General features: G+C 38.3%; 1 long non-coding RNA gene across 1 annotated transcript; it reads left to right on the plus strand.

The window, feature by feature from the left end:
• The first annotated feature begins 371 nt into the window (after positions 1–371).
• On the plus strand, positions 372–1,262 carry LOC150015905 (uncharacterized). Its single transcript, XR_016510017.1, has 2 exons — positions 372–739; positions 848–1,262. It is a non-coding gene; the product is annotated as an uncharacterized LOC150015905 (long non-coding RNA).
• The last annotated feature ends 6,582 nt before the right edge of the window (positions 1,263–7,844 follow it).

The raw sequence follows: 7,844 nt of genomic DNA on the forward strand, positions 1-7,844 counted from the left end.
AGGCAGCACACAGGCCCCAGGCCCATAGATTGGCTTTCCTGCATTGTATCTACGTGGCTTTAAAGCTTGCTTTTGCCAAAACTCTCTCACTCTAAAGTTGAGAGAAACAGATGTTTGGCATATAACCTTGAAGTAACTTCCTAGGGTTTATTCTGAGCTGTTTCAAGGATGGGATGCGGCCAGCTTGCCCATCCTTATCATCCCCCTGCATGCACAACATTCTCTTCTTTCCTATCTGTAAGCTATAACCATTTAAAGTAACTTTAGTATGATAATTTATGACTCTCTTGGATGTAATTCCCTGAGAATTGTAATAAAAAGCCTGTCTAGGCAAGAGTCAATGTGCTCTCTCACCTAGAGGGTGGCCACTCTATCCCTTTTCTCCACAGGATTCACTGAGTTTGTGTGCATTTGTTTCCCCCTCATCCACAACGCCGCGGAACCCACTGGCTGGAGTCTGTGACACTGACTGACTGCATTTCAGAATTATCACGGGACAGTGAATGCTACGTACCTTCTGTTCTCTCCCTTTTTGAATGGGAGTGTCTATTGCTCTTGCCCAATGCCTGTCTCACTATTGTATGTTATGTTGGGTGTATGTGTGCACTCATGTGTGTGGCAAATACTTTGCCTCTTTATGGATCTGCAGATGGAGAGGAACTTGTCTCATCTACACCTGGACCTGATATAAATGAAGAGATCCCAGGCTTTGAGCTGACAGATTCTCTTGGGGACCTTGGTGAGCATTATTTGTACAAGGGGAGAATGTGAATAATTTGTGAACAAAAGGTAATTGGTGGTGGATTAAATACGGTAACAAATTCTTTGACACTTCTCCCATTATCAGGCAAAAGCTGTGCCCCTGCCCCATGAATCTTGCAGGCTCTGTGACTGCCTGAAAAATGAGTATGGCTGAACTGCAAGGCTGGTTTCCCGACTTAGGCCTTAAAAGACTAGCAGCTACCACTTTTTGGATTGGCCTTTTTAGGAGCCGTGAGCCACCTTGTAAGAAGTACCAATACCTTGAAACTTTCATGCTGGAGCGGCCATGTTAACAGGCCTGCTGTCCAGCTGTAACCACTGGGGTGCCAGACAAGTGAGTGATCCCATCTTGGACCTTCTAGATGAACCCATCTCCTGTCTGCATATCACTGGTTAACCTCAGTCCACACTATGTGGATGAGAAGAATCACCTGGCAGAGCTCTGGCTGAGTTCCTGACCCATGTAATCATGACATATAATAAAGCGGTTGTTATTTAGAGATGCTAAGTATTGGGGTGGTTTGTTACTTGGCAATAGGAAACTGAAACAAAGTCGTGAGAATTAAATTAGATTGTAAAAGCACTAAACAAAGTGCCTGGAACTTATCAGTGTCAGTCTAATTCTCATTCTTCCTCTGAAACTATGTCCTCACACTGAGAACTATGTCCAGCATTCATTCATCTTTCACCAGGGATTTATTGAATGATTGATCTGCACAGACTTTGAGCTGGGAGGTAGGGACCAGGAATCAAGGTCACATAAAAGAAAAGGAATGGTATGCGGTTTCCCCTCACAGCCCTTTGCATTGTGTTTGAGCCCCTATAGTTGGTGAAGTGAAGGCCTTAAACTGATGGAACTCAATAGAGAATTGAGAAAATTCTATGCAAGTGAATGGAGCTGTCCAAGACAGACTTTGCCAAACTCTGGGCATAAGCAGAGCTGCTTCAGGCTCCAGGTAACAAAGTGTGGCAGGAAGCCATCCCCTGGCCACTGCCCAGAACCCAGCAATATTCTGACTAGAATCTATGACCAGAAGCAAGTATCATCTGGCTTATGCATATAAAGGAAATAAAACTGTTTTTAATCAAATGTATTTGGGTGACGTTGGTTAATAAAACTATATGGGTCTCAGGTGTACAATTCTATAACACATCCTCTGTATATTGTACTGTATATTCACTGCCCCATGTCAAGTCTCCTTCCATCACCGTTTACTCCCTTTTACCCTCTTCTACCTCCCCCACCCCCTTTTCCTCTGGTAATCACCATACTGTTGTCTGTGTAGATGAGGCTTTTCTTTTCTTCTTAATCCCTTCATCTTTTTCACCCAGCACACATCCCTCTCCCCTCTGACAGTTGTAAGTCTGTTCCCTGTATCTGAGTCTGTTTCTGTTTTGTTTGTTAATATATTTTGTTCCTCAGATTCCACATATAATTGAAATCATATGGTACTTGTCTTTCTCCAACTGACTTATTTCACTTAGCATAATGCTCTCCAGGTCCATCCATGCTGTTGCAAAATGTAAGATTTCCTTCATTTTTACAGCTGAGTAGTATTCCCTTGTGTAAATATACCACAGCTTTTTTACACACTTGTCCATTGAGAAGAGCTTGGGTTGCTTCCATATCTTAGCTATTAGAAATAACACTGCAATGATCATAGAGGTGCACATATTGTTTCAGGTTTCTTCAGATATATTCCAAGAAGTAGAATTGTTGAGTAATAAGACAGTTCCATTTTTAAGTTTTTGAGGACCCTCTATACTGTCTTCCAGAGTGGCTGCACCAATGTTTACTCCCACCAACAGTGCACAAGGGTTCCCTTTTCTCCACATCCTTGTTAGCACTGTTGTTTGTTGATTTATTGATGATGGCCATTCTAACATGTGTGAGGTTATATCTCATTGTGGTTTTAATTTGCATTTCTCTGATGATTAGTGACATTGAGCATCTTTTCATATGTCCATTGGCCATCAGTATGTCCTCTTTGGAGAAGTGTCTATTTGGGTCTTTTGACCACTTTTTAATTGTGTTGTTTATCTTCCTGGTGTTAAGTTGTATAAGTTCCTTATGTATTTTGGAAATTAACCCCTTATCAGATGTATCATTAGTAAACATGTTCTTCCATGTGATAGGTTGCCTGTTCATTTTGTTGATGGCTTCTTTTGTTGTGCAAAAGCTTTTTAGTTTGATGTAGTCCTGTTTAACATTTTTTTCTTTGTTTCCCTTGCCTGAGGAGATATATTGGCAAAAAATTGCTACCAGAGATGCACAAGATCTTAGTGCCTATATTTTCTTCTTTGATTTTTATGGTTTTGTCCATTTTGAGTTTTCTCAAGATTTTTTGTGTTACTTGAGATAGACATGTAATGTTATAAATTTCTCTCTTAGGACTGCTTTCTCTGGGTCTCACTGATTTTGGATTGTTGTGTTCTCATTTTCATTTGTTTCACAGATCTTTTCCTTTTTTCCTTGTTCTCATTGTTAACCTATTTATTGTTTAGTGTCATGTTATTTAGCCTTTATGTGTTTTTCATGTGATTAATTTCTAGTTTCATACTATTATGGTCAGAGAAGATGCTTGATATAATTTAAATCTTAAATTTATTGAGACTTGTTTTCTGTTTTAACATGTAGTCTATCCTAGAAACTGTTCCATGTGTACTTGAAAAGAATGTATGTTTTGCTGCTTTGGGGTGAAAGGTTCTGAAGATATTAATTAAATCTATCTGATCTATTGTGTCATTTAAGACCCTGTTTCCTTGTTGACTTTCTGTCTGGAAGATCTATCCACTGATTGTCCATGGGGGTATTAAAACCCCCTATTGTGTCTATATTACTGTCAATCTTTTCCTTTATGTCCCTCCAGATTTGCTTTATACTTTTAGCTGCTCCTATGTTGGGTGCATAAATGCTTACTAGGATTATATCCTCTTCTGGGCTTGTTCCCTTTATCATTATCCTTCTTTGTCTGTTACTACAGCCTTGGTTTTAAAGGCTATTTTGTCAGATATAAGTACTGCTACCCTGGCTTCTTTTTCCTTTCCACGTGCATGAAATATCTTTTTCCATATATTTACTTTTAATTTGTGTGTACCTTTCTATCTGAGGTGGGTCTCTTGGAGGTAGCATATATATGGGTCTTGTTTTCTTATCCATTCAGCTATGCTATGTCTTTTGATTGGAGTATTTATGCCATTTTCATTTATAGTGATTATTGATAAATATGCATTTATTGCTATTTTACTCTTTTAACACATGTAGTGTGGGACAGTGGCTCAGCACAGGTAACCAGTTTACTGTTCCTTCAGCTCTCTGTACAGAGCCACATACCTGAGTTTCTCCTCATGTGACTGTAGTCTGCTCTGCCTTCCCTCCACCAAAGCCCAGGGTGAGTTGCTTTGAATGAGATTTTGTGTGTTGGGCCTTTAAGAGGGTGCTTGTGTCTCTAGCTGACTTCTATCTCTGCCTGGCAGACAGAATCACCATGATTTTTACAGCCAGATGTTATGTGGCTGCCTCTTTCCTGCTCTGGTGCTCTTGACTGGGGTTCCTAGCCTGAGGTTGAGACCCTATGCTTCCCAGGGGGACTCTTTGCAGCTAAAATATCCCTCTGGAATCTTGCTGCCACCTGTGGGAGTGGGGTGAGCCCTTTATGAGTCTTTGACCTTCCTACCAGTCTCAATGTGGCTTCTTCTGTAAATCTTTAGTTATAAGATTTCTCTCTAGCTAGTCTTCAGGTGGCTATTCAGGTTGATTGCTCTACATTTTAGTTGTAATTCCAGTCATCTTACCAAGAATCAGGAAATAGGACTTTGAAGTCATGCTCTATTGAGCTGTGGGAAACTTGGGGACATGTGTGTTGTAACTAGCTTTCCTTGGAGTATAGTATCTTGATTTAAAAAATATGAGCTCTTGCTGGAAATGGAACCTGAATTTTTGTGAAGACCTTTCTTTTTTCCTGTTAAAATGTATGATCATTAACATAATTCATTTAACATAATTTTATATTATTTATAACTGTGGCTTTTATTTATTTATATTTGAGGTAGCTTGGTGGATGCAGGATGTTTTTAATTATTAAAGGAGAGACCATTTTTTATTGAATGGGCTCTCAATTCCATTCACAGCTGGGTAATTGGAGACCTTTGTTTCAATGGTAGGTTCCACAGCTTTTACTGATGTGACTCTTAGAAGTGAGATCAAGTAATCCCATTGGCACTAAATCTCATCTAAAATGTCTTTTAGTGGACAGTAAATGTGACTGATGGAGATCCTAAACGTGCTAATTCTGAAGAGCTAGATTTAACACAAAATCTGATGTTTTACACGTCTGCCATCTCCTTCATGGAACCTTAGAGCAAGCCAGGGCAGGAACAGGGGTAGGGAATATTGGAACACTAAAAAAAAAAAAAAGAAGAAGAAGAAAGAAAGAAAAAAACACTTAGTTGAATCACACAGTTAGAAATTGTAAAACAATACTTGTTGAACTTTCCCCATCATTAGAAAGAAAAATGAAGGTTGACAATAAAGACATGAAGAGGTAATTTTCAATTTCAATTTGTCTTTCTGAATGATGTCTCTTTGGTCTTTTATGAAGGATAAATTACATTTGAAATGAAGTATTTTAAGTGACTTATCTTTGGGGGTCATTATTTTGCATTCCTTTACAGTGCATTCTACTTATTTGTTGGGGGCAGGGGGTAGAAAGATGAATTCTCAAGAAGTTGAGAGGAAAATAATTTCAGGAGGTAATGGATGAACTTGGTCTGGAAGATTAATCAGGGCAGTTGCAAGAGAGTGCCAAATGCATAACGGGAGTAGGACTAAATATCTGATTGTAATTAAAACCTTAGGTTTTTAATGGCTGCATGAAAGATATTTTAATAAACGTGAAATGCACTTTCTAAATGGCACGCTAACTTTTAATGACTTGGGTGTTTTGTTTGATTAGTAACCTGGACTGTTAAATTAAAGCCAACTGCAAGTGCATGATAAAATATTGATGGTTTCAGGCAAATGAATTGGGGGAGCTATGCTTGATAGATTTTTTATATCATTAAGGATTTTAACTGGTGGAAAATATATATTGCTGGTGCTTAAAGATAGTTAAAGAGGATCTTCCTGTTTATATGACCTCGTTTTAATTTTACAGGAATAATAAGGGGGAAATCTGAATTATTCACAGATGGTTGGTCAAGAGAGGTCACTTAATTAAAAAAGTGTTATTTTAATTATACCTGTTTCACATTTCTGGAATAGGAAATTAAATATTTTGAAGCATTTTATTATTTCTGTTTCACAGGGTACCTGAACTTTTGCTGGCTCTTGTGAAGGCCTGAGATTGTTGTGTGTGAGCCTTTTTCTTCCTATTAGTAGGGCTTTTTGCTTTAAGAATCAGGATTTAAAAATTAATTTTTCATTGATAGTTTTAGAAATAAAACAGGAAGAAGACATATATAATTATGTATATAGTATGTAATTATAATATAATACAGTAATACGTTAATAGAAGAAGATGTATAATTATATATATCACTTATATATGCAGGACAATTTCTAGAAGCATATGTAAGAAAATATGAGGCATAGTTATGTCTAGAAATTGAGCTGAGGAGACTTTGTTTCTTTATTCTCTTTGGGAAATAGAGTACGTTTTGCAATGAGAATGCCTTGGTTTTTTGTTTTTTAAAAAATTTCCCTTTGAAGCCCAGATTCATTTTTTAACAACTCAACTGTTCCTTTTCATGCCTGTTCCCATAACAGAATTTTCTCAATTCTGTCAGAAGATGTGGTTAATTTTAAGGAGCTTTTTAATATTTAAATCAAGTAAATTCCTCTCCTTCATTCTGTCCCTCCATTTACCCATCCTCAAATATTTAGTGGTTAGTGTCTTTTACTGCTTTTTATAGCCTAAATAAAAGTAGCTCTTTGAAAGAGACCAGAGCAGCATCCTCAAGGTAGCTGTTCCTCTGATGGGACTTTAGCTGTGTGAAGAAAGACAAAAAGCGAAACTTTGAGAGATGGAGTAATTTTGCAGAGGATGTGGGACAATTATTTGGGGTGGCCTAGGCTCTGTATGCCTAGATAGTCCCCCACCCAGAAGGAAAACACCACTGTCTTCTCAGTTAATGAGAGACTTGCAGAGTGCTGGAGGGACACCTTGAGAAGTGATGGCAGGACCTCTGTATAGAGGAAAGGCCAGCTCTTCCCCAAGATTTGACCTTTGGGAGCTTTAGGACCGCAGGCTATTTGAAGTTGAAAAGACACCGGGAGATTCTTGGACAGTGTTAGACACACAGACACACACACGCGCGTGCGCGCCCATGTATAGCACTTCTGTCCTATTGCTTGCTCCTCTAATGACAGAACCTCAAGGGAATGAAGGATATAGAATTAATTCATGCTTTGCTACTTACTCTTTTGTTCTGAGTTTCTACTTTCTATATCTTTCTAGGCCCCTTGACTATGAAATGAAGATATTGATTCTGTGTCAGAGTTGTTCAGACAAATAAACTGATGTTTAATTACTATATTCTAATGTAGTAGTTAAAAAACAACTACTTCTTTGGAATTTTTAAGATTGCTAATTTTTATATTAATAAATAGTAGTAACAGCTCTAATTTATTGAGTACTGACTGTGCTAAGTAGGTTTACACACATTATCTCAATTAATTTTCTTCTGCAACCCTGTGGAGTAGGCTAAGTTTTACAGATGAAGAAACTGAGGTGCAGAGAAGTGAAACAACTTATTAGCAAATGACAGAGGCAGAGATTTGAATTTAAAGTTTTAGTTAGTATATGATTTGGCTGCCCTAACAGATGCCCAAATAAAATAGCTTAAACAAAATACATTTATTCCTCTGTCATTCAGTCTGGGAGTACACATTTGTTTCCGCAATTATTAGGGTCTCAGGCTCCTTCTGTCATGTTACTTTGCTCTCTTCAACATGCAGCTTCATTTCATTCAAGATGGCTGTTCCAGCTGCCAGCATCCTACCAACATTCTAGTTAGCAAGGAGCAGGGGAAAAAGCCAGTGTAAGGTAAGCTCCCTCCCTTTGAGGGCATGACCCTGCAAT

The sequence above is a fragment of the Furipterus horrens genome, unplaced genomic scaffold (genome assembly GCF_987537825.1).
Source record: "Furipterus horrens unplaced genomic scaffold, mFurHor1.1.pri manual_scaffold_3, whole genome shotgun sequence".
NCBI classification, from domain to species: Eukaryota; Metazoa; Chordata; class Mammalia; order Chiroptera; family Furipteridae; genus Furipterus; species Furipterus horrens.